General features: G+C 37.8%; 1 protein-coding gene and 1 pseudogene across 2 annotated transcripts in view; one reads left to right on the forward strand and one right to left on the reverse strand.

Annotated features, from left to right (window-relative positions):
* Nucleotides 1-1,764: 1,764 nt before the first annotated feature.
* On the reverse strand, nt 1,765-1,878 carry LOC116079428 (annotated as a pseudogene).
* A 1,904-nt stretch (nt 1,879-3,782) lies between these two features.
* Nucleotides 3,783-24,413, forward strand: part of LOC116077473 (zinc finger protein 54-like) — a 46,162-nt gene continuing 25,531 nt past the window's right edge. For both annotated transcript variants that reach the window (XM_031352038.1, XM_031352039.1), the window contains exon 1: nt 3,783-3,962. The gene's annotated coding sequence lies outside the window, so the exon portion shown is untranslated. The remainder of the gene's footprint in view (nt 3,963-24,413) is intronic.

Here is a 24,413-nt window from a genome sequence, read left to right on the forward strand (position 1 = left end):
TAATCTCTGGGTTCTCAATTAGCTGGGGCAGGATATTTATCTCAGGGCTCTCATGGTTCCCAACAGATGCTATAACCTCAGAATGGAAAACAGGAAATGTGTTAGTCTAGTGGAGAGGTTATGCATATATTTCCACAGGAAAAAGAAAGCTATGGGTTACTTCTGAATTGAAGTTCTAGGCTACGACAAGAAGAAAATCAAAAGGACCATGATAGGTCATGTATATGCTAGTCTTTTATATAGAACAAGTCTGAAGCTTACTGGGACATGTACATGTCTCCAGTCAATGCTTCATCTACACATGGTGAATAGCTTTTTGGTTACAAAGGTCTTTTATCATGCCATCCTGTAATATGACATAGATGTTGATTTGTAGACATTAGGCCTATGTAATTTTCTCAGCCGCATGAGACTCAGGCTTAAAATATATTTCGAAGTATCTTAGCCATAAAACTAAGCTCTTTTCTAACTAAGTCATATCTTAGGTAACCCAATTATTTTAACCTATAATGTGCCCCATGCCTGGTTACTTATGCTCAGGTACCATGAATCTGTGTCCTAACATCTTCTGGGGTAGCTCCTTTCTCAATACAAATACTCCACCTCCCATTTCCTGCCTAAGTCATAGGCCATAGGCTTTATAAGTAACAGGTGGTGCATTCATACAAAACATGAGATAGTCTTTCTACAACTCCCATTTTTAGTCCAACTAAAGGCTCATTTTGTTTTCAAATATGAGCTGAATACAATTTTGAAACAATTATGAAAATGATAATATATGATATATAAAATTCCAATACAGAGTATTTGATAACTTTCGAAAATATTGTATTGTACATCCTATTTTGGTGTACTTAAATTTTGTACTTAACTTGTATCTTAATTTGCATTACCATCCTAAAACCATTTTTTAGACCTATAACACCTTCTAAAATCCTAAACAATTTAAGCTTATAATAAGCCTATGACTAGACTTCAATCTCATCAGAGATCAAGGATAAAATAAAATATTACCTGATTATGTAGAAAGTACAGGGTTGTAGGTTCCAAGATTTATGGAAATGACAAAGAAAGCTGACCACCTGGATATTCCCCTAATATTCTCTATAAACATGGAGAATGTACCTTTAGCTTTCTTGCCCAAAGTAATTGACCTTTTGTGAAGTAGGTACTATAAAGGAGTTGCTAACCCTGTATAGGCAGAGGGTGACAATTAACTTCCCTGCATCCATTTATCATTTCTGGATAGTATTTTTTTTTTTTTTTTTTTTTTTTTTTTGGTTTTTCAAGACAGGGTTTCTCTGTATAGCCCTGGCTGTCCTGGAACTCACTCTGTAGACCAGGTTGGCCTTGAACTCAGAAATCTGCCTGTCTCTGCCTCCCAAGTGCTGGGATTAAAGGTGTGTGCCACTACCGCCCAGCTTCTGAATAGCATTTCTTTCTGCAGATAAACTTGTCAAATTTTCATTACACAGTGGCTAGAATGCCACAATTAAAGGAATTACAAATGGAGATTACTGGTGATGATCATCTTCTTTGAAGTGGAATGAGGATACTGTCAGGAGAAGACCAGTCTCACAGTTAAAATATCTTTTAACAATGAAATGATTTTAGCTTTAGAGTTCTTTATATATTTTGGAAATTAGCTCTGTAAAGGATGTGGGGTGAGTGAAGATTTTTTTCCCCCAATTTGTAGGTTGCTGATTTGCCCTACTGGCTATGTATGTCCTTTGCCTTACAGAAACTTTCCAGTTTCTTTTTTCCCCATATTTTCACCATTCTCAATACAGACCTGGCACAGCAGCCTAAGCTGAGGTGTACATAGAGTAGGTTTATTCTGCCTCCTTTTTCTATAAGCTTTCCAGTTTCATGAAGTCCTATTTATTAACTCTTCATCTTAGAGCCTGAGCCTTTGGAGTTCTGTTTAGGAAAATTTCCCCTGTGCCAATGAGTTCAAGGCTCTTTCCCACTTTTTCTACTATTAGATTCAGTGTATTTGGTTTTATGTTAATATCCTTGATCCATTTGGACTTGAGCTTTGTGCGAGGTGACAAATATTGATCTATTTTCACTTTTTTACATGCAGATTGCAAGTTAGACAACCACCATTTATTGAAGAAGCTTTCTTTTTTCCATTGTATATTTTTAGCCTCTTTGTCAAAGATAAAGTGTCTGTAAGTGTGTGCTTTTATTTCTGAGTCTTCAATTCTATTGAATTGATCAATGTGTCTGTCTCTGAACCAATACCATGCAGTTTTTTGTCACTATCTTAGTAGAGCTTGAGGTCAGGGATGATAATTCATCATCATTTTTTAGTGTTAAAAATTGGTTTCACTATCCTGGATCTTTTGCTTTTCCAGATGAATTTGAGAATTTCTCTTTCCATGGCTTTGAAGAATTTGTGTTGGGATTGTGATGGGGATTGCCTTGAATCTTTAAATTGCTTTTGGTAGGATGGTCATTTTCACTGTTAATTCTGCCAATCCAAGAGCATAGGAGATCTCTCCATTTTCCACCAAGAAACCAAACAACCCAATTAAAAAATAGGGTATAGAATTAAACAGAGAATTCACAACAGTGGAATCTTGAGTGACCAAAAAGCACTTAAAGAATATTTCAAAGTCCTTACTGATCAGGGAAATGCAAATCAAAATGACCATGAGATTCTACCTTATATCACTCAGAATGGCTAAGGTCAAAAACTTAGGTGACAGCACATATTGGTGAGGATGTGGAGAAAAAGGGAGACTACTCTATTCCTGGTGGGATTGCAAACTGGTACAACCACACTGGAAATCAATCTGGAGGTTCCTCAGAAAATTGGAAATAGATCTACATGAAGACCCCTCAATACCACTCTTGGGCAAAAGATGCCCCACCATGTCACAGGGGCACTTGTTCTACTACATTCATAACACCCTTATTTGTGATAGCCAGAAGTTGGAAACAGTCCAGATGTCCCACAACAGAAGAAGGGATACAGAAAACATGGTTCATTTACACAATGGAATACCACTCAGCTATTAAGAATGAGGACATCATGAGTTTTGCAGGCAAATGGAGGGAACTAGAAAATATCATCCTGAGTGAAGTAACTCAAACCCAAAAGGACATGCATGTACTCACTAATAAGTGAATATTAGCCAAAAAAGGGGTACAAAATACCCAGGATACAATCCAGAGAACCCAAAAAAGTTTAGCAAGTGAAAGAGCCTAAGTGAGGATGCCTCAATCTCACATGGGAGGGAGAAGAAAACAATGACAGCAAGGGGGATGGAGGGAGGGACCTGGGTGGGAAAGGGAAAGGGAACAGGGAGGGTAAGAGAGGAACATAATCAGGTGTTGGGTGGAAGAAAACAACTTTAGTCCTGAGGGCCAACAGAAAGAAAGGAAACAGGCAGCCTTGGGATGTAGGAGGTGGAGGGACCCTCCAGAATGTACCAAGGACCTGGCAGGAGACTCTCAGAACTCAAAGGGTGGGACCTCAGATGAAATGCCCTACAGGAGAGGGCATTTATAGAGCCAACCTCCAACAGAAAGACAGGGCATCAAGTGAGGGATAGGTTGCCATCCCACAGTCAAAAACTCTGACCCAGAATTTTTCCAGTATAAAAGAATGGCAGGGACAAAAATGGAGAAGAGCTTGAGGAAAAGGAGGTCCATTGACGGACCCAAATAGGGATCCAGCTCAAGCGGAGGCCCCAAGGCCTGGCAATATTACTGATGCTATGGTATGTTCACAAAACAGGCTGATCATGACTGCTCTCTGAAAAATCCAACAAGCAACTGAAAGAGTCAGATGCAAATATTTACTCCAAACCAATGGACAGAAGCTGGTGATCCCTGTGGTTGAATTGAAAAAAGCTGGAATAAGCTGAAGAGTACAGCGATTCTATAGGAAGACCAGCAGTCTTAATAACCTGGACCTCCAAGATCTCTCAGGCACTGAAACCACCAAACAGGTATCATATACCAGCTGGTATGAGGCCCCCAACATACACACACACACACACACACACACACACACACACACACACACACACACACAGAACAGAGGACTGCCAAGTCTGGACTCAGAGAAGATACGCCTAACAATCAGAGGGTAGACCAGGATGGGGATAAATTCTGAACTGTTAAAAAAAAAAAAAAACATTAAAGAATAAATAAAAGAAATTTTTAAAAAATGAAATAATTTTAAATGTCATAATATGGGTCTCTGAGGTTTTTGAAGATCAACTATCTATTTTTAGCATATGTGAATTGTCAAATATTGTTTATTCTTAGTAATTTACTATTTGAATTACCTTGAAAGTATTTTATTGTAATTAACTAGATTGGTATAAAAAATGTCCGTGAGTTTGAATATCTGACCATTGATTTGAATTTCTTAACTTTCCCTAATAGTTCACACCTTGTATTTTTATCATCCAAAACAGTTTGTATTAGTAGATTTCAAAAGGTTTAGAACTTTATATTGCATCTTTAAGAATTATATAAGTACACCAAATCAAATAAATGTTAATATATACATATATACACACGTTGTATATATAAAAAGCAATCTTAAATTTGTATCTATATTTAATAAACTATACCTCATATCAAAAGTAACCCTAAACCTTTATCAATATACAAGATTCTGTGCCAATGTAACAAAATAAAACCTCAATTTTGCATCAAAATCTTTACCAATGTAAAATTATGATATAACATATTTTTTTTTTTTTTGCTTTGGGAGTCGATTCAATAATTCACCCCATTTGTCTAGTATTCTCATAATATTTCTGAATATCCCCTTTTTTGTTAACCTCCAAACTTTTCTCAAACAAAAGAAAGGATAGAAAAAAGGAAAGACTTCTGTTTCTAAGTTCCCTACTTCGTTTCCTCCCTATCCAAGATCATAATTATCTGCAAATCACCCCCTACTATGACAATGTCTATAACTCATAAAATAATAAAAATCATCCACCATAACTGATATGATTGGGACAATATTTTTCTATTGCTTCCTGAATTTAGGTGAAGGACTCCTTTTGGGGAGCCCTAGAAAATTAGAAAAAGGGTAAGTGTTAAGAAAACCAGCTCCAGCTTCAGTTGTCCAGTCTCCGTATGCTGAGAAAGTTCAGGCTTAAGGGAAGTCCTGACTTGACCAGGTAGGACCTGACTTGACTGTTAGGTAGGACCAAATAATCAAGCTGTTTTGAAGTTGTCCTGGAACCAAGTCTTTAGAGAAAACAACATTGAATCAGATGAGGCTGGATCAAGACAGAGTGCTGGATCAGCAAATCTCAGCATCTTAGCATTCCCTAAGGTGAATCTTGTCAGGGCTGCATTCTTAATTGTTTCTTCTGTGAGCATGAAGCTTTTAGATGTAATGTCTATTTCTATAGTAACATAATGCACGCAATGTGCACAGCTCAGTAAAAGTTGAATTTTTGATCCTTGTATGAACAGGTGAGAGACAGCTGGAGGGGCACACAGGAACTCCGCCCAACAAATGGCGTGGTCTGATCTGGTGCCCTGAGTAGAGCTTTGTCTTGAACTCCACAGCCAGTCCCACAACACCCAGAGAAAGATCCACTCCTAGGCACTCTAAACACCCAAGATCATAGGATCAAAGGTGAGGAGGACACAACATTTGCCCCAACACCAGAAGTAACTGGGACCAGTGGGACCTAGGCACCAGGAATTCCTCCTGACCAATGGCACGGGTTCCTTCCATACTGGTTCAGTGCCCTCAGCAGACCTTGGGCACAAACTCCACAGCTGGTCCCACAACACCCAGAAGAAGCTCCACTCCCAGGAGCCCTAACACACCCACGATCACTGGATCACAAAATCACAGGATCCCAGGAACCGGTCATACCAGGATCTCAGGGTCCCAGAGGCAGCTTTACTCCTAGAAGCTCTGACACACCCAGGATCCAAGGATCCCAGAGACAGCTGAAGTCTGAGGAGTTCTAACACAACCAGGATCACAGGAAGGACAGGAACCAGTCAGATGTAATGAGAGCAGGTAGCACTAGAGATAATCAGATGGCAGGAGGCAAGCACAAGAACATAAGCAACAGAAACCAACATTACTTGGCTTCATCAGAAGCCAATTCTCACACCATAGCAAGACCTGGATACACCATCAAACCAGAAAGGCAAGTTTCAGATCTAGAATCACTTCTCAAGATGATACAGGACTTTAAAAGTACATAATTCCCTGAAAGAAATACAGTAGAAGACAGGTAAACAGTGCTTAAAGAGAAAACACAAAAATCCCTGAAAGAATTACAGGAAAACACAATAAAACAGGTGAAGGAAATGAACAAAACCATGCAAGATCTAAAAATGTAAATAGAAACAATAAAGAAATCACCAAGGGAGACAACCTGGGAGTTAGAACACCTAGGAAAGAGATCAAGAGACATAGATGCAAGCATCAACAACAGAATACAAGAGATAGAAGAGAGAACCTCAGTTGCAGAAGATACCATATAGAAAACATTGACACAACAGTCAAAGAAAATGTAAAAAACAAAAAGATCCTAACCCCAAACATCCAGGAAATCCAGGACACAGTGAGAAGACAAAACCTAAGGATAATAGGTATAGAAGAGAGCAAAGATTCCCAACTTAAAGAGCCAGTAAATATCTTCAACAAAATTATAGAAGAAAATTTCCCTAACCTAAAGAAAGAGATGCCCATGAACATACAAGAAGCCTAAAGAACTCCAAATAGATTGGACAGGAAAAGAAATTCCTCCCGTCACATAATAATCAAAACACCAAATGCACTAAACAAAGAATATTAAAAGAAGTAAGGGGAAAAGGTCAAATAGCATATAAAGGCAGGCCTATCAGAATTACGGCAGATTTCTTACCAGAGACTATGAAAGCCAGAAGATCTTGGGCAGCAAAACTCTTAATTACCAAAGATGGAGAAAACATGATATTCCATAACAAACCCAAACTTACACAATATTTTTCCATAAATCCATCCCTACAAAAGATAACAGATGGAAAACACCAACACCAGGAGGGAAGCTCCACAATAGAAAAAGCAAAAAGTAATCTTTCAACAAACACAAAAGAAGATGGCCACACAAATCTAAGTCCACCTCTAACAACAAAATAACAGGAAGTAACAATCGCTTTTTCTTATTATCTCTTAACATCAATGGACTCAATTCCCCAACAAAAACAGATTGACTAACAGACTGGATACATAAACTAAACCCAACATTTTGCTGTATACAGAAAACACCCCTCAGTAACAAAAACAGACACTAATCTCAGAGTAAAAGTTTGGAAAACAATTTTTCCAAGCAAGTAGTCTCAAGAAACAAGCTGGAATAGCCATTCTAATATCAAATAAAGTCAACTTTCAACCAAAAGTTATCAAAAAAGATAAGGAAGGAAACTTCATACTCATCAAAGGAAAAATCTACCAAGAAGAACTCTCAATTCTGAACATCTAAGCTCCAAATGCAAGGGCACCCACATTCATAAAAGAAACTTTACTAAAGCTCAAAGCACACATTGCACCTCACACAATAATAGTGGGAGACTTCAACACCCCACGCTCAGCAATGGACAGATCATGGAAACACAAACTAAACAGAGATATAATGACACTAACAGAAGTTATGAAACAAATGAATCTGACAGATATCTATAGAACATTTCATCCTAAAGCAAAAGAATATACCTTCTTCTCAGCACCATGGTACCTTCTCCAAAACTGACCATATAATCAGTCACAAAACAGGCCTCAACAGATGCAAGAGGATTGAAATAATACCATGATCCTATCAAATCACCATGGACTAAGGCTGGTTTTAAATACCCAAAACAAAAAACAAAAAACAAACAAACAAAAAACAAAAACAAAAAACCAAACCAAACCAAACAAACAAACAAACAAAACCAGAAAACACAAATACACATAACTTGGTCAAGGAAGAAATGAAAAAAAGAGAAATTAAAGGCTTTTTAGAATTTAATGAAAATGAAGACACATCATAGTAAAACTTAGGAGACACAATGAAAGCAGTGGTAAGAGGAAAACTCATACCTCTAAGTGCCTCCAAAAAGAAACTGAAGAGAGCTTACACCAGCAGCTTGACAGCACATCTGAAAACTCTAGAACAAAAAGGAGCAAATTCACCCAAGAGGAGTCAAAGGCAGGAAATAGTCAAACTCAGGGCTGAAATCAACCAAATGGAAACAAAAAGAACTATACAAAGAATCAACCAAACCAGGAGCAGGTTCTTTGAGAAAATCAACAAAATAGATAAACCCTTAGCCAGACTAACCAGAGGGCACAGAAACAGTATCCAAATTAACAAAATCAGAAACAAAAAGGGAGACATAACAACAAAATATATCTTAAAACAATTATTCTGTTTGTTGAATATTAACTTTTGAAAATATTAAAATCATGTTCTACAAACATCATGGAAATATTATTGATAATTTTCCTCACTGTGATTGAAATTAGCATTTTCTTAGTGTTTACCCTCAAAGAGTTTTTGCTATTGTGAAATTCTTAAAATATATTTACTGGCAAAATAATTTCTCTCCTAGGAACACTGATAATCCTTTTTAAGTAAACTGATTGTTAGACAATCTACACAGATATGTAATGTATTTTACATATTCTCTCTCTATGTCAGGTGTTTTTATACAAGGGCTTTTGAATATATTTCTTAATGATTCATTTTTAATATTTTATGCTCTTTTACTATCCTTAACTCCCAGAGAATATTTTGTATGTTTTGAAATTATTTAGTATTCAACATTAGATGTAAGATCCTCAGTTATTGATAGTATTAAATATTCATTAATGATAGTTTAGGGTATGGAAGGATATAAATATAAAAGTTGAATAAAATTTTTATGTATTATTTGATTTTCAATATTACTAATATGTTTAATGTATAAAATTGCATTTAAATAATTTAAATAATTAAGAAAAAAAGAAGGGAAAATCAGTTTTCTACAATGGAGTGACACTTGGAATAACAAGGATACTCCAGGAAAGATCTAGGGCTAGGCTTACTTGCCCAACACAAACTGTACTTCATGTTTGTGTTGGCTTTTTAATTTTGTTCTTCTTTTTATTTTAAGAAACAGGAACAACATGATATTGGATCAGTGGAAGATCTAGGAGGAGCTAGGGAACAGGAAAGAGTATTTTAAAAATAGACTGCATGAAATTCTCAAATAATAAATTAAAAATATTATATATATTAAAGAAAGACAACTGTAATTCTTTATGAATTAATTTGTTCATATAAGCAAACTGTAATATAAATCTTCATTCATAAGAATGGATAGTATAATGTATCTTGAGAACTCTGTAGGCAACAAGATCCACTGCCCATGAGTAGCTGAAGTTTTGGTGAGAGACATTTTTATGTCTCAGGCAGTCTCAGGGCTCTTTCCTTGTAAAGGGATCGTGTTACTTTTCCTGTTTGGTCTTCTTAATTTCTTTCTCCCTGTCTACAGCTAAGATCTTTAAAGATGTCTTCCACTATCAAATCTGTTTTTTATCAGTTTGGATGGAATCCATAATTTCTTCATCTGTGTGAACATACGTAAAGCCCCTTTTCCAGGGTAACATAATTCCTGCTCTCCACTCTGAGGTTAATATATGTTTTAAATAAACAGGCTGATATAATAATGTTGTTTAGCAATGTACTCTTTGTACATTAGCATTTAAGAAATTTAAGAGTAATAAAGCATATGTAGTCTATCTTTGGTGGTCTTTGATACTCCTCTCTGTTTATTAAACATTTCTTTGAAAGGGCAATTGGATCTTTCAATGACTGTTTGTCCTGTAAGACTATGTGGTATACCTGTAATATGCTTTATATTATAATATGTAAAAAAATTATTTCATTAAAGACATATGCTGGAACATTGTCAGTATTAGTTTGCCAAGGTATACCCATAATTGCCAAAATTTCTAATAACAATGAATTAGGTATTGCTACTTCTGTTTCTATTTTGTGGAATAGTTAGAGAAGTATTGGTATTAGGTCATCTTTAAAGCTTTGATAGAATTTTGGCCCTGGCCTATTTATTTATTTATTTATTATTTATTTATTTATTTGGTTTGGGAGACTTTTAATGACTGCTTCTAATTACTTAGGGTTTGTGGGACTGTTTAGATTGTTTATTTGATCCTGATTTAAGTTTGGCAGCTGGTATCTGTCTAGAAAATCATCCATTTTATCTAGATTTTTCCAGTTTTTTGAGTGTAGGCTTATATAAGATGATCTGATGATATTTTGAATTTCCTCAGTTTCTGTTGTATGTCTCCCTTTTCATTTCTTATTTTGTTAATTTGGATACTGCCTCTGTGCTCTCTAGTTAGTTTGGTTAAGGATGAATCTATCTTGTTGCTTTTTTTCAAAGAACCAGCTCCTAGTTTTTGTTGATTTTTTTGTATAGTTCTCTTTGTTTCTACTCGGTTGATTTCAACCCTGAGTTTGATTATTTCCTTCTGTCTACTCCTTTTGGGTGTATTTGCTTCTTTTTGTTCTAGAGCATTCAGATGTGCTGTTAAGCAACTAGTGTAAAATCTCTCCAATTTCTTTATTGAAGCACTCAGAGTTATGCGATTTCCTCTTAGCACTGCTTTCATTGTGTCCCATATATTTGGGTATGTTGTGCCTTTATTTTTCTTAAATTCTAAAAAGTCATTAATTTCTTTCTTTGTTTCCTCCCTGACCAAGTTATTATTGAGTAGAGAGTTGTTCAGCTTCCATGAGTGTGTGGGCTTTCTGTGGTTTTTGTTGTTAGTGAAGACCAGCCTTAGTCCGTGGTGGTCTGATAGAATGCATGGAATAAAGTCAATTTTCTTGTGTCTGATGAGGCTTCTATTATGTCCAATTATATTGTAAGTTTTGGAGAAGATACCGTGAGGTGCTGAGAAGAAGGTATGTTACTTTGTTTTAGGCTGAGATGTACTGTACATATCTTTTAAATCCTTTTGGTTCATAGCTTCTGTTAGTTTCACTTTGTCTCTGTTTAATTTCTGTTTCCATGATCTGTCCACTGGTGAGAGTGGGATGTTGACATCTTCTCCTATTATTGTGTGAGTTTCAATGTGTACTTTGAGCTTTATTAGTGTTTCTTTTACAAATGTGAGTACTCCTGCATTTGAGGCATAGATGATCAGAACTGAGAGTTCCTCATGGTGGATTTTTGCTTTGATGTGTATGAAATGTCCCTCCCCATCTTTTTTGATAACTTTTGGTTAAAACTCTGATTTCATATTAGATGACTAATGATTGCATATTAGAATGGCTACTCCAGCTTGTTTCTTTGGACCATTTGCTTGGAATTTTTTTCCAGCCTTTTATTCTTAGGTAGTGTGATGGTTTGTATATTCTTGGCCCAGGGAGTGGCCCTATTAGGAGGTGTGGCCTTGCTGGAGTAGGTGTGTCACTTGTCTGAAGAGTCTGCCTGACACTAAGGTGAAGACATTCAGATTAACTGCATTGGAAATCTCAGAAATGCTTATCATAGATTTTGTTCTCTGGTTAAGTCTCATGAAGAGCATTTTAAACAAGCATAGCAAGCTGAGAAAAGAACATAAAATATATGGTTCCAGCCAGGCAAACACCTTTAATCCCAGCATTTGGGAGGCAGAGGCAGGTGGATTTCTAAATTCAAGGCCAGCCTGGTCTACAAAATGAGCTCTAGGACAGCCAGGGCTATACAGAGAAACCCTGTCTCGAAAAACAAAAAACAAACAAAAAAAAAAAACCAGAAAAAGAAAAAAAAGGTTCCATTATTAAAGGGGCACCAGGAAGTGAAATGGAGCTGAATCCTGTGTTCAAGGATATCAAATTGAATTAAGGCAATAGTGACCTTAGGGCATGTCCCACAGAGCTAAATTTAGATCCAGGCATGATAGTACAAATCTCAAATCCCAGGATGCAAAGACAAGCAGATCTCTGAGTTTGAGGCCAGCCTAGAACAGAGCAAGTTCTAGGTGAAGGAAAAACATAAACCCAGATTTGGTGGACAACACCTTTAATCCCAGTGCTTAGGAGACAGACATTCAGATCTCTGAGTTCAAGGTCAATCTACAGAGCAAGTTCCAGGAAAGCCAAGTTTAGGCATAGAGGGAGTCAGAAAACAAAGCTGGTAATAGAATAAGGGGGCCGGCCATGTTCCAGCCTCAGCAAGCAGCAGAAGATTGCAGCTTTGATCATGTGGCTCTGGATCTGGAGCGAAAAATAGAAGGGACTACTGAGACAATTGATGCTGGTTAACTGGAGCTAAGAAATTAGCTATGATTAAGAGGAAACCAACATCACTGAGGTCACATCTTCTGAGAGGTATTTTCTAAGAACACAAAGAAACTGTGTTCCAGAGGTGCTGCAGCTGGATTTGGTAATGTTGTAAGAGTCTTCCAGGTGGTACTTGTTTTTAAAAGCATGAAGAAGAGCAACTGAGGCTCAGCACTGTAAGAGGCCATGGATGGCCATTGATGAAGGTATAGCCTCAGTTGTAGTTAATGGCCCAGGATTGAAGGAGTCACACAAAGGAGTTGAGGCTTGGCACCATAAAAAGAGCCTATGAGAGGCTATAGGTGAAGCCTAGTTGCAGCCGAAGACTCCAGATTATTGGAGACACCAGTACCATGGGATGATCACCAAGAACAGCAGGAGCAGTGAAGTAGATCAACCTGGACTTAGAGTGCTACAAAGGACAGAGATGAAGAAGTGACAACAGAGCTTTGGAGGAGCCCAGAAGATAGTATGTGGATCCCATCCATTAGAACAAGAAGCTATAACATTGAAGATGCCTTGGAGACCCCAAGAGGTTTGAGATGCCAGAGCCATGGGCTATCTACTGATGAAAGCTGCCAACAGGGAGTAGAATCAGCCCTGGAGAAAGAAGTTTGTTGAAGTCAACAAAGATGAAAAGGGAGTTGGATATCTGAAGACTGCTACGATATCAGATATGGAGATGCAGAGTTTGGAGTTTTCCCAGCTGTTTTCCTACCTTGCTTCGGAGATTACAGTAAAGTGATTGGATGAATCTAAGAAGAGACCTTAAACTTTGGACTTTTAACATTGTTGAGACTGCTATAGACTGTGAGGACTCTGGAAGTTGGACTAAATGTATTTTGCATTATGCTATGTTTAAGTGTGGCCCCCATAGACTCATGTGTTTAAACAAGACTATGCGGGCCAGTAAGTGGAATGTGATGGTCTGTATATGCTTGGTCCAGGGAGTGGCTCTATTAGGAGATGTGGCCTTGTTGGAGTAAGTGTGTCACTATTGGGCATGGTCTTAAGATCCTCATCCTAGCTACCTGGAAGTCAGTCTTCTACTAGCAGTCTTCAGATGGAGATATAGAAGATGCCAGCTTCTCCTGTGCTGTGCCAGCCTGGATGCTGCCATGCTCCTGCCTTGATGATACTGGACTGAACCTCTGATCCTGTAAGCTAGCCCCAATTAAATGTTGTCTTTTGTAAGACTCACATTGGTCATAGTGTCCGTTCACACCAGGAAAACCCTAAGACAGGTAGTGTCTGCCTTTGCCACTGATATGTGTTTTCTATATTCAATAAAATGCTGGGTCCTGTTTATGTATCCAATTTGTTAGCCTACCTCTTTTTGTTGAGGAATTAAATCCATTGATGTTGAGAGACATTAAGGACCAATGATTGTTGTTTCCTCTTATTTTTGTTGTTAGAGGTGGAATTATGCTCATGTGGTTCTCTTCTATTGGGTTTGCTGTGCGAAGAATAATTTCTTGGTTTTTCTTGGGTGTAGTTTCCCTCTTTATATTGGAGTTTTCCTTTTATTATCCTTTGTAGAGCTGGTTTAGTGGAAAGATATTGCTTAAATTTGGTTTGTCATAGAATATCTTGGATTTCCACCTACGGTGATCGAGAGTTTTGCATGATATACCTGCCTGGGATGGTATTTGTGTTCTTTTAGGGTCTGTACTACATCTTCCCAAGATCTTCTGGCTTTTAGAGTCTCTGTTGAGAAGTATAATTCTGACTGCCTTTTTACATCACTTGACCTTTTTCCTGTACTGCTTTTAGTATTCTTTCTTTGTTTAGTACATTTGGTGTTTTGAGTATTATGTGGTTGGAAGGATTTCTTTTCAGGCCTAATATATTTGGCATTCTGTAGGCTTCTTATACATTTGTGGGAATCTCTCTTTTTAGATTAGGGAACTTTTCCTCTATGATTTTGTTGAAGATGCTTACTGGCCCTTTGAATTGGGAGTCTTCTCTCTCTGCATACCCATTATTCTTTTTTTTCTTTTTTTCTTAAAGATTTATTTATTATTATATGTAAGTACACTGTAGCTGTCTTCAGACACAGCAGAAGAGGGCATCAGGTCTCATTATGGATGGTTGTGAGCCACCATGTGGTTGCTGGGGTTTGAACCCAGGACCTCTGGAATAGCAGCCAGTGCTCTTACCCGCAGAGCCATCTCTCTGGGTCCCCATACCCATTATTCTTAACTTTGGTCTTTTCATTGTGTTCTGGATTTCTTGGATGTTTGGGGTTAGGAGCTTTTGGCACATTTTATTTTCTTTGATTATTGTGTCAATGTCTTTTATGGTATTTTCTATGCCTGAGATTCTCTCTTCTTCTTCTCTTGTATTCTGTTCGTGATGCTTGCATCTGTGATTCCTGATCTCTTTTCTATGTTTTTGATCTCCAGGGTTGTCTTTCTTTGTGATTTCTTTATTGTTTCTATTTCCAGTTTTAGTTCCTGGACAGTTTTATTCAATTCCTTCTCCTGTTTGATTGTGTTCTCCTGTGTTTTTTTAAAGGGATCTATGTGTTTCCTCTTTAAGGGCTTCTACCTATTTACCTGTGTTCTGTATTTTTTATGGGAGTGATTTATGTCCTCCTTAAAGTCCTCTATCATCCTCATGAAATTGGAATACAAATTACAATCTTGCTTTTCAGGTGTGTTAGGGTATCCAGGGCTTGTTGTGATAGGAACACTGTGTTCTGATGATGCCTAATTACATTGGCTTCTGTGGCTTATGTTCTTGTTCTTGCCTTTCCCCCATTTGGTTATCTGTGGTGTGTTACCTGGCGTGGGTATCTCAAATTGGAGCAGGCCAAGTGAGCTATGTGACCTGGGGTAAAGCATGCCTACTGGGAGGCAAGCAGTGCTATTTCAGATTAGCATAGGCTCGCTGTATTCCTGGTTTGAGCAGGGCTTCTGTGTCCCTGGTTATAGCAGTTTTCCTAAGAGACAGGCAAGGACATGAGGTCAGGAAGCAAACATGTCCATGTGCCAGAAGAACACATAGAGGTGCAGACCAGAAGGGCAATAGGAATCCAGCAAAGCTGGAAAAAAATCTCATGTCTGCTGGGTTCTATGTGTTTCACAGCTGGTAGGCTAGGAGTCTTACTTTGTCTTTGCTTAGGGCAGACCTCCCAGGAGACAAAAAAGGCTGTGGAGTTGCCTAGCAAGAATGCCAATCTGCCATGGGTGCAGGTGGAGGTAGTAATTACAGTTTTTTATATCCCCTCTTTCAAGGCTGGCTTCCATTCCTTGTTTTATTATTTTTGTTGTTCTGTCCATTGCATATGTCTTTGAAGCTTTTATTCTACACCTTGCTTCCATAATTTTATGTTTTTGTTAGGTTGTATTTCTGATATACCTACTTTATTTTGATTTATTAATTTTAGTAAATTATCCTTCAGGGTATGTTCCTATATTTATTTTATTTTTTTCTCTCTATCTTTTAAGTTTGATATAGAAAAATCTACACCTTTTGTTAAAATGCCTCATCTAAGCCCTGCTTGCAAATTGAATTACCTCTCTCTTTTGTGTCTCTAAAGCCTTCATCTCAGAGAAGTCATAAAAGACCAAGTAAAAATGGGGATTATTGATGTAATAATTATCACAATTTTTAATCTCTCTTTATTTGTATCTTGGAAGCATAGAAGTGTACCATAAAGCTCCAAGATCTTTATTTTAGTGTGTCTTCCATCTTTAGAGGTCATAGTATTTTAAAATGATCAATTTCAGTATACTTATATCTGATTACACTGTTTTATATTTAGTCCATTTTGGTTTTAGCATAAAAGTATAACTTGCAAACAATTTTTATCTGAATAGGATATGGGTTCATTGTCTGAGTTTGGCTTCTGCTTTCATGCTATCAGCAGTTCCACACCTTACTTTCAGCTCAGAGAGAAGAGTTGTGTGTCTACCTCTCACCTGTAACTTGGAATACCTTACCAGATCCCAATTCCTCACCCACTCTGGAAAGTTATAGCGTTAACAGCACTGGCTCTTAGGTCAGCATGTGTCTGACTAGGAGAAGCCCCATTGGTTGGGTGTAGTAAGTTGGCTCTGCCCAACTTCGGTAGACTCTTGGCCTGAGAGAGCAGCTCTGTTAGCTTCCCAAGGCTTTTGCAAGAGTCAGCCTTCCAGCTGGTCTTGTAATACTGCAGGAAGTCTACACTGTTTTAGCCATGGGTCTTAGAAGTTACAGAGCTACTAAGTAAGACAGGTGCTTTGAAATTTCCCAGCTCTCTGGTCCACTTGGATCTGGTCTAAGATTAGATCCCTCTCTCATGGTTTGGCCAGACACAAGTGTCCTTTGAGGGAAAAGCTCAGAGAAATTGCCCTTGCTAAACTGTTTTGGGTGCCAGGGAGTGATAATATGCACTTTCTCTCTGGGACTTTTTGTTTTACAGCCTGAATGTGAATTTATGAGAATGGATAACATGCCCCACTTTAGGCACAATTTGTAGAAGTTAGGCCTGGTTCTTCCTCAAGTGTCAAAATATATTTAAAAATACTGTGGTCATATAGCTAGGCTCTTTTCTGACTAGACCACGTTTCACATAAGTCAATTACTTAACTTTCATTCTGCTAAACTGCTGGTTACCCATGCTCAGGTACCATGGGTCTGACTCTTCAAGTCTTCAAGGCAGCTCCAACCTGGTTCTATCTCAGAATTATTTCTCCTTTGAATTCCCCTGCCATTTTCTGCCTAATCATAAGCCATAGGCTTTTAAATTGATAGGGGATACATCCATACTATACACAAGATAGTCTCTCTAAATAGATTTATGGCAATTTTGTTAGAAACAAAATGAGATTAAGCAAGACAGATGTCTTTCACCTGCTCATACAAGGAGGAAGATCAAAGTGTGGATACTTTGCTCCTTCTTAGAAGGGAGAACAAACTACCCATGGGAGGAGATACAAAGTATGGAGCAGAGACTGAAGAAAAGGCCACCCAGAGACTACCCCACCTAGGGATCCATCTCATATACAGTTACCAAACCCAGACACTATTGTGAATGGCAACAAGTGCTTGCTATCAGGAGCATAATATAGCTGTCTCCTGAGAAGCTCTGCCAGTGTCTGACAAATACACAGGTGGATGCTCTCAACCAACCATTGGACTGAGCATAGGGTCCTCAATGGAGAAGCTAGAGAAAGGACTCAAGGAGCTGAAGGGGTTTGCAGCCCCATAGGAGAAACAACAATATGAACCAACCAGTAACCCCAGAGCTCACAGGAACTAAACCACCAACCAAACAGTACACATGGAGGGACTCATGGCTCCAGCTGCATATGTAGCAGAGGGTGGCCTTGTCAGGCATCAATAGGAGGAGAGGGCCTAGGTCCTGTGAAGACTCGATGCCCCAGTGTATTGGAATGCCAGGACAGGGAAGCTGGAATGGGTGGGTTGGTGAGCAGGGGGAGGGAGAATTGGATAGAGGGGTTTCAGAGGGGAAACAAGGAAAGGGGATAACATTTGAAATGTAAATAAAGAAAATATCAAATTTTTAAAAAGGAGGAAATCAATCATCTTTAAGTGATCTGTGTACATTTTATATTCCATGCATTATGTTAATATGGAAACATATATATTACCTCTGAATGTTTCATTTTCACAGGAAAAAAGGAAGAGAAAACAAAAACAACAAAGAATAGAACCCTGACAAGGTACACCCTTGAGGATGCCGAGATGCTCAGACTTAATGTTCCAGCTTCCTGACAGATACTGCCTCATAGTGCATCAATGTTGTATAATCTAAAGACTTGCTTCCAGGAAAACTTCAAATTTGGTCATTCATAGAATATTCGATGTTTGTCATAATTTAAATGGATGTTATTACAAATAGTTATGATCTTAGACTGGGAGGATAGATTCAGGGATATTTTTCTCTTTATGTTCCTTTTCTCCATCCATCTGTCTTTGTTATATTGGCGAAGGCAGTTAGATAAAAGGGATAATATAAGACTAGTAGGATAAAGAGCAAAGTGTTGAATCCACTCGTCAACTTACACCTAATGTTATTCTTAAACAAAGTAACTTTTGATACCTTGGTAGAGAATTTTATATACTAACACAGAAGTAGGTGTTTTTGATACACTGGTATAGGTTGTTGTATAATGATACAAAGTTAACATTATGTTTGGTACACATGATGTATATATGTTTTCAATTTTATATGAGATATTGGTTCCATATAATCCTTAAAGATACAATGTAAAGGTCTATTCCCTTTTAAAGTTGTTATTACAACCTGTTAGGGATTAATAAGTAATACAAGTTAATATTCAGGACAAACACATGGTCATGTAGAACACTAGTTTAATTAATTACAATATGCTGTTTTCAAGGTTATTTGGATAATAAATAGCTAAGGTTAACAATGTTTGACAATTCCTATATACTTTATGTGATAGATGGTCTTAAATAACCCCAGACATACACACAATATGGCATTTAACTCTGCTTAATTATTTAAAAACATTTTTCAACTAAAAGGCAGGCCTGCCCCTGGCAGTAGCCCAAATCTATGTCAAAAAATATGAACATTGAATAACCAACATAGGGAGTTGGTTCAATTGTGGTAAACGAGCCTCTGGGCAAAGAAAATACTCTAATTTCATCCAAAGACAAAATGCTGTCCAGAAAGGACAAATGGACACAGGAAAGTTGACTGCCAAACTCTGACAAGACAGGATAATCAAGTCCTTCATCATACCACCTTCAGCAAGGGCCTGACAGATATGCTGGGCCAGAAGGCTGGAAATGGATTCTCTGACATTATAGAGACAGATCTGGGGGCTGTCCTGACTCTCACTTCTACAGCTTTGGAAGCTGCCTTCTCTGCACTCCCTACTTACTCAGATAACTATTTATTCCTTTAGGTCTTTAATAGGGGGGAAGACTAGATAGTTAATAGTCTCACAGATAAACTTCAGCTGTAAATGAAAAAATATATATGTCAGAGTCTAAAAGATATTTTAAGGATGGTAAGGTTGGAGAAGACAAAGATTCAAGTTATAAATGGATGTTTTAGGGTTGGTAATTAAAAATTATAAAAATTAGAGGATTTAAATACTTAAGATAATAATAAAAAAACTAAGGTGCAGAACTCTGAACTTACCAAGATAGAATAGATAACTTTCTCTTAAGTCTTCAAATACAAAGAAATGACTTTTTAAATGTAACTCTTACAAAATTGCTTTTACTATTGTTCCTACTATATATTGTTTATTATTATAAGAAAAAGAGCCTTTTTATTTATAAAATGTAGTGGTTTGGTCCGATGCAGATTGTATTCTATTGCTAAGTACTGCCTCTCAAGATCCAGTTGCCATAGATGAGAAGATGATCACATACACTGTGTGATGCTATGTAAACCTTGCTTCATAATTCCACTGGTCAATAAAATGCTAGATCCTGTAATTCTGCAGTAGAAGAAGAAACATGGGACTTGAGGATCAATTAAGGGACCACAGGTACAGAGAAGAGAAGAAAGAACTTAGAAGTAGAGGAGGCCACCATGAGAAGAGATGGACTATAAACACATTGCCAGGCGAAACAGCAAGTAAAAGGAGCATATTGGCTTGCATACAGATATAGCTGGGAGATAACAGCATAGCTCTGAACCTCCCCAATCTAGGCTGAAGTCTTCTTAATAAAATAACTGGATTTTGTGTCTTTTATGCAGGCTACTGAGAATTACAACTTGATTTTATACATGTTGGCAGGCAAGAAGTTATAGTACAGGAGCAGTACTGAGACTTTCATCTGATTCACAAGCAGGAGGCACAAAGAAGTAGACTTTGAATAGGATTGGATTTGAATATCAAGGTTGACATTTAGTTTCACACTTCTCCAACAAGCCACACCTTCTAATATTTCCTAAATAGTCATATTCTCTTGGGACAAATTATTAAATATATGAGCTAATAGAGGCCACTTTTCTTCAAATAACCACAGTGGACTACTTCAAACCTAAGTCCAGGGTACTGAGATTGCACCAGAACCTCCCCTGTAACTAAACACATGATCACCTATCTTATGTACAGTAAAAACATAGCCACTTACTTAGACTGGTAGATAATAACAATCGCAGTTTAACCAGGGGGACAGATGTGGATCCACATCTGCTGGGACAATCATAGTAGTGGTTTTGCAACATGTAGAACATAAATATCTTCTGTTGTTTTCTCACAGCTTCCTAGGCTGGATAAATGTGGGGCAAGTAGAACTGCATCACCAGACAGAAAAACTGGTAAACCTGAGCAAATTATGAAACCCAGGAATTCTCATAATTGAGAATGGCCATTTTAATCTGCTCCTGACTCGATTCTTGTCCTGGAGCACATGACCATGGCACTCCACTAAGAAGTGGAGTCATGTATCATAGATCCTAGAATTCTCCATGCTGTTGAGGTATCTAGATTGGCCTCCCTGAGAGTTAACCCAATAAGCTTGTCTTCCCAGACATCCCCTCCTACAGAAAGTATTTAATCTCTGCCCTATCCTTAGTAAGTCATATGCATCCATGTTTCCACCATGAATATACTGTTTGGACATGCAAGGACTGTCTCATTCATCAAGAACCACCATAGGGTCAGGCCTTTGGTACCAAACCAGGCCACTTAAGTCTTCTGCAAAAGGTCACTCTATTCTCCTGTTACTGACCTGTGTCACTGACAGGTTCCCTGCCTTCTTGTCTGGGGCTCATCTTAGGCTCATCTTAGGCTGGTGTCCCTCCTCTTAACTCCTAATGATTACCAGCCATGTCTGTGTGCCCAGGGATTAGAGAACCACAGCCTCAGCTCTAGATGCTCTGTTTCTTACCTGGAGGAACATGGGCTGGGGTCCCCATCTTCAGTTTCATTCCATCTTGCCAGATGGATGTCAGCACCCTGTGAGGCCTGCACCCCTATTGTGGCAAGGAGGGACATAGCCTAGTGCCGCTGTCCACTAGGTTTCTTTTCTGAAAGCTGCTTTCCTACATCCCAGTGGCAAGGCAAATTGCAGACCCACAGATAAAGACCTACCCAACATAGACTAAAAGAACTTAACATTTCTTTTATAGCATAAACATTTACCTCCTAGATATGTATTTCAGTTCTATGCCTACTAAAATTTGTGTCTGCATTACTGTTTTCAATTATTTTAATTCCTTCCTCCCATATCATCTTGAGTTGTGACTACTCTGCGAGAAGATTGAGTCTCTTTCCTGTTTTTTTAACTTTTATTGCATTATCAGAAAAGTTACATGATTTCAATTTATCTGAATTTGTTAACATTTAAAAACATATTTTAATTAAATAGAATTGAATCACATTCTTGTTCCCCTTTTGTACCACCACTCCTCCCATAGAGCCCCCCTTCAATACCTATATTTTTTGTCGTATTCCTTAAAATTTATAAAATATTACAAAAATAAAAATAAGTATTATAAAAGTTGTTTGATATAAAACAACAATCGATTTAACAGTCTTATGTAGATTTTCGTCTACAGCAATAGTGAAAATACATTTTTCTCAATATAAATTTTAAATAACTCCAAACATATTAGCTGTATACTTAAAAACAATACATCACTACTAATATTTTCTTAAATGAACATGAGTATATAAAGTCTTTTTGTTTGTTTTGTATTTAGTGGAGTTTAAAATCTTGGTTCTTACTATGGTACAAGCCCAAAATAAGAACAATTTTAGATATTGGATTTCATTGTAATAAGGCTGTACTTCAATGACCTTCACATCACCAAAGGATTTTACCTCCATTGTAGCTAAGCTGAGAGTTGATAGTTCTGCTGCACCAAGAAATGAATTGTAGGCTCAATTTTTGGATACAGACTTCCTGCTATGATCAAAGCTATTTGACTTGAGTGAGTGACTTCATTCTCAGCCCACAGAGAACAGGTTACATTCATTTAAGAAATGGTGTAGGTATTAAGATGGTCTATCCATAAAGTCATTCACCAATTGTTTCAATGAACAATGGTTCTGCTTGAAGGGTGGTACAGATATTAGGTGAGGGTAAGAATTTAGTTCATTAACTGTGATAATTTGGAAAAGCATTCATCTCAGAGAAAGAGTAACTTATAAAGTCCTCTTCTTCAAACTTGATACAAGAGTTACAAATGTCAAGCAAAGCATTCAGTCTCACTCTTTGTTGTTCTCTTACAAGCCACCTCCCTAGTTAATCATCTATGTTTCTTTTGGTTATATAAATACTTTTGAAATATATAAGCTGATCTGAAAACCATAGTATAGTGTAAAAACATGAAATAAACAATACTACATATAGAGAGGCTGAGATGGGAGAAGCAAGATTTTAAGACCCTTATGTTGTACACAGCAAGACACTGTCACAAACAAACAAGCTGACAGTGTGTATAGATTGTACAATGTTGGATCTATTTCTACAATTACCAAATTAGAGAGATCATTGGATGACAATCAACAAATTTCCAATTCCTCATATTATTGGATTTCAATCTATTAGGATATGTTGGTCATATTAATTTTCAAATTAATATATTAAGAAAAAATAATTCTCATTTCCTGTTGTTTTTGTTGTAAAAGGTGGAATTAAGTTTGTGTGGATTTGTTGAAAGATTACCTTCTTGCTTCTTCTATGGTGTGGTTTTGCTCCTTATGTTGATGCTTTCCATCTATTATCCTTTGTAGGGCTGGATTTGTGGAAAGATACTGTGTAAATTTTGTTTTGTCATGGAATATCTTGTTTTCTCCAACTATGGTAACTGAGAGTTTTGCTGGGTATAGTAGCCTGGGCTGGCATTTGTGTTCTTGTAAGGGTCTGTATGACATATGCCCAGGATCTTCTAGCTTTCATAGTCTCTGGTGAGAAGTCTGCCGTAATTCTGATAGGCCTGCCTTTATATGTTACTTGCCTTTTTTTCCCTTACTGCTTTTAAAATTCTTTCCTTGTTTAGTACATTTGGTGTTTTGATTATTATGTGACAGGAGGAATTTCTTTTCTGGTCCAGTCTATTTGGAGTTCTGTAGGCTTCTTGTATGTTCATGGGCATCTCTTTCTTTAGGTTAGGGAAGTTTTCTTCTATAATTTTGTTGATGATATTTTCTGGCCCATTACCTTGGGACTCATCACTCTCTTCTATACCTATTATCCTTAGGTTTGGTCTTCTCATTCCATCCTGGATTTCCTGGATGTTTTGGGTTAGGAACTTTTTGCTTTTTGCATTTTCTTTGACTGTTGTGTCAATGTTTTCTATGGTGTCTTCTGCCCCTGAGATTCCCTATTCTATCTCTTGTATTCCTTTGGTGATGCTTGCATCTATGGCTCCTGATTTCTTTCCTAGGTTTTCTATCTCCAGGGTTGTCTTTCTTTCTGATTTCTTTATTGTTTCTATTTCCATGTTTAGATTCTGGATGGGTTTGCTCATTTCCCTCACCTGTTTGATTGTGTTTTCCTGTAGTTCTTTAAGGGATTTTTGTGTTTCCTCTTTAAGAACTTCTAGCTCTTTACCTGTGTTCTCCTGTATTTCCTTGAGGTTGCTATTTATGTCCTTCTTAAGGTCCTGTATCATCATCCTGATGAGTGATTTTAGTGATGGTGTGTCCAGGACTTGCTATGGTGGGAGAATTGGGTTCTTATGATGGCAGGTGACCTTGGTTTGTGTTGTTTATTTTCTTATGCTTGCTCCCCACCCTCTGGTTAACTCTAGTGCTACCTGCCCTTGCTAAATCTGACTGGAGCCTGTCCTTCCTGTGATCCTGGTTGTGTCAGAACTCCTCAGAGTCAAGCTGTCTCTGTGATCCTGTGATTCTGGGATCCTGGGATCCTGGGCTTGTTAGATCACTTGGGAGTGTGGCTTTCTCTGTGTGTTGTGGGACTGGCTGCAAAGCTTGTGCCCAAGGTCTGCTCAGAATACTAACCCAGACAGACCAGAAGGAACCTGAGTCACTGGGCTGGCAGATTCCTTGTGTGCCTAGTCAAGCTGGTCCCAGTTACTCCCAGTGTTGAGACAGATGTTTGTTCCAGCTTACCTCTGGTCTTGGGTGTGTCAGCACACCTCTGATCCTGGGTGTGTCAGAGTGCCTGGGAGTGGAGCTTCCTCTGTGTGTTGTGGGACTGGCT

The sequence above is a fragment of the Mastomys coucha genome, unplaced genomic scaffold (genome assembly GCF_008632895.1).
Source record: "Mastomys coucha isolate ucsf_1 unplaced genomic scaffold, UCSF_Mcou_1 pScaffold5, whole genome shotgun sequence".
NCBI classification, from domain to species: domain Eukaryota; kingdom Metazoa; phylum Chordata; class Mammalia; order Rodentia; family Muridae; genus Mastomys; species Mastomys coucha.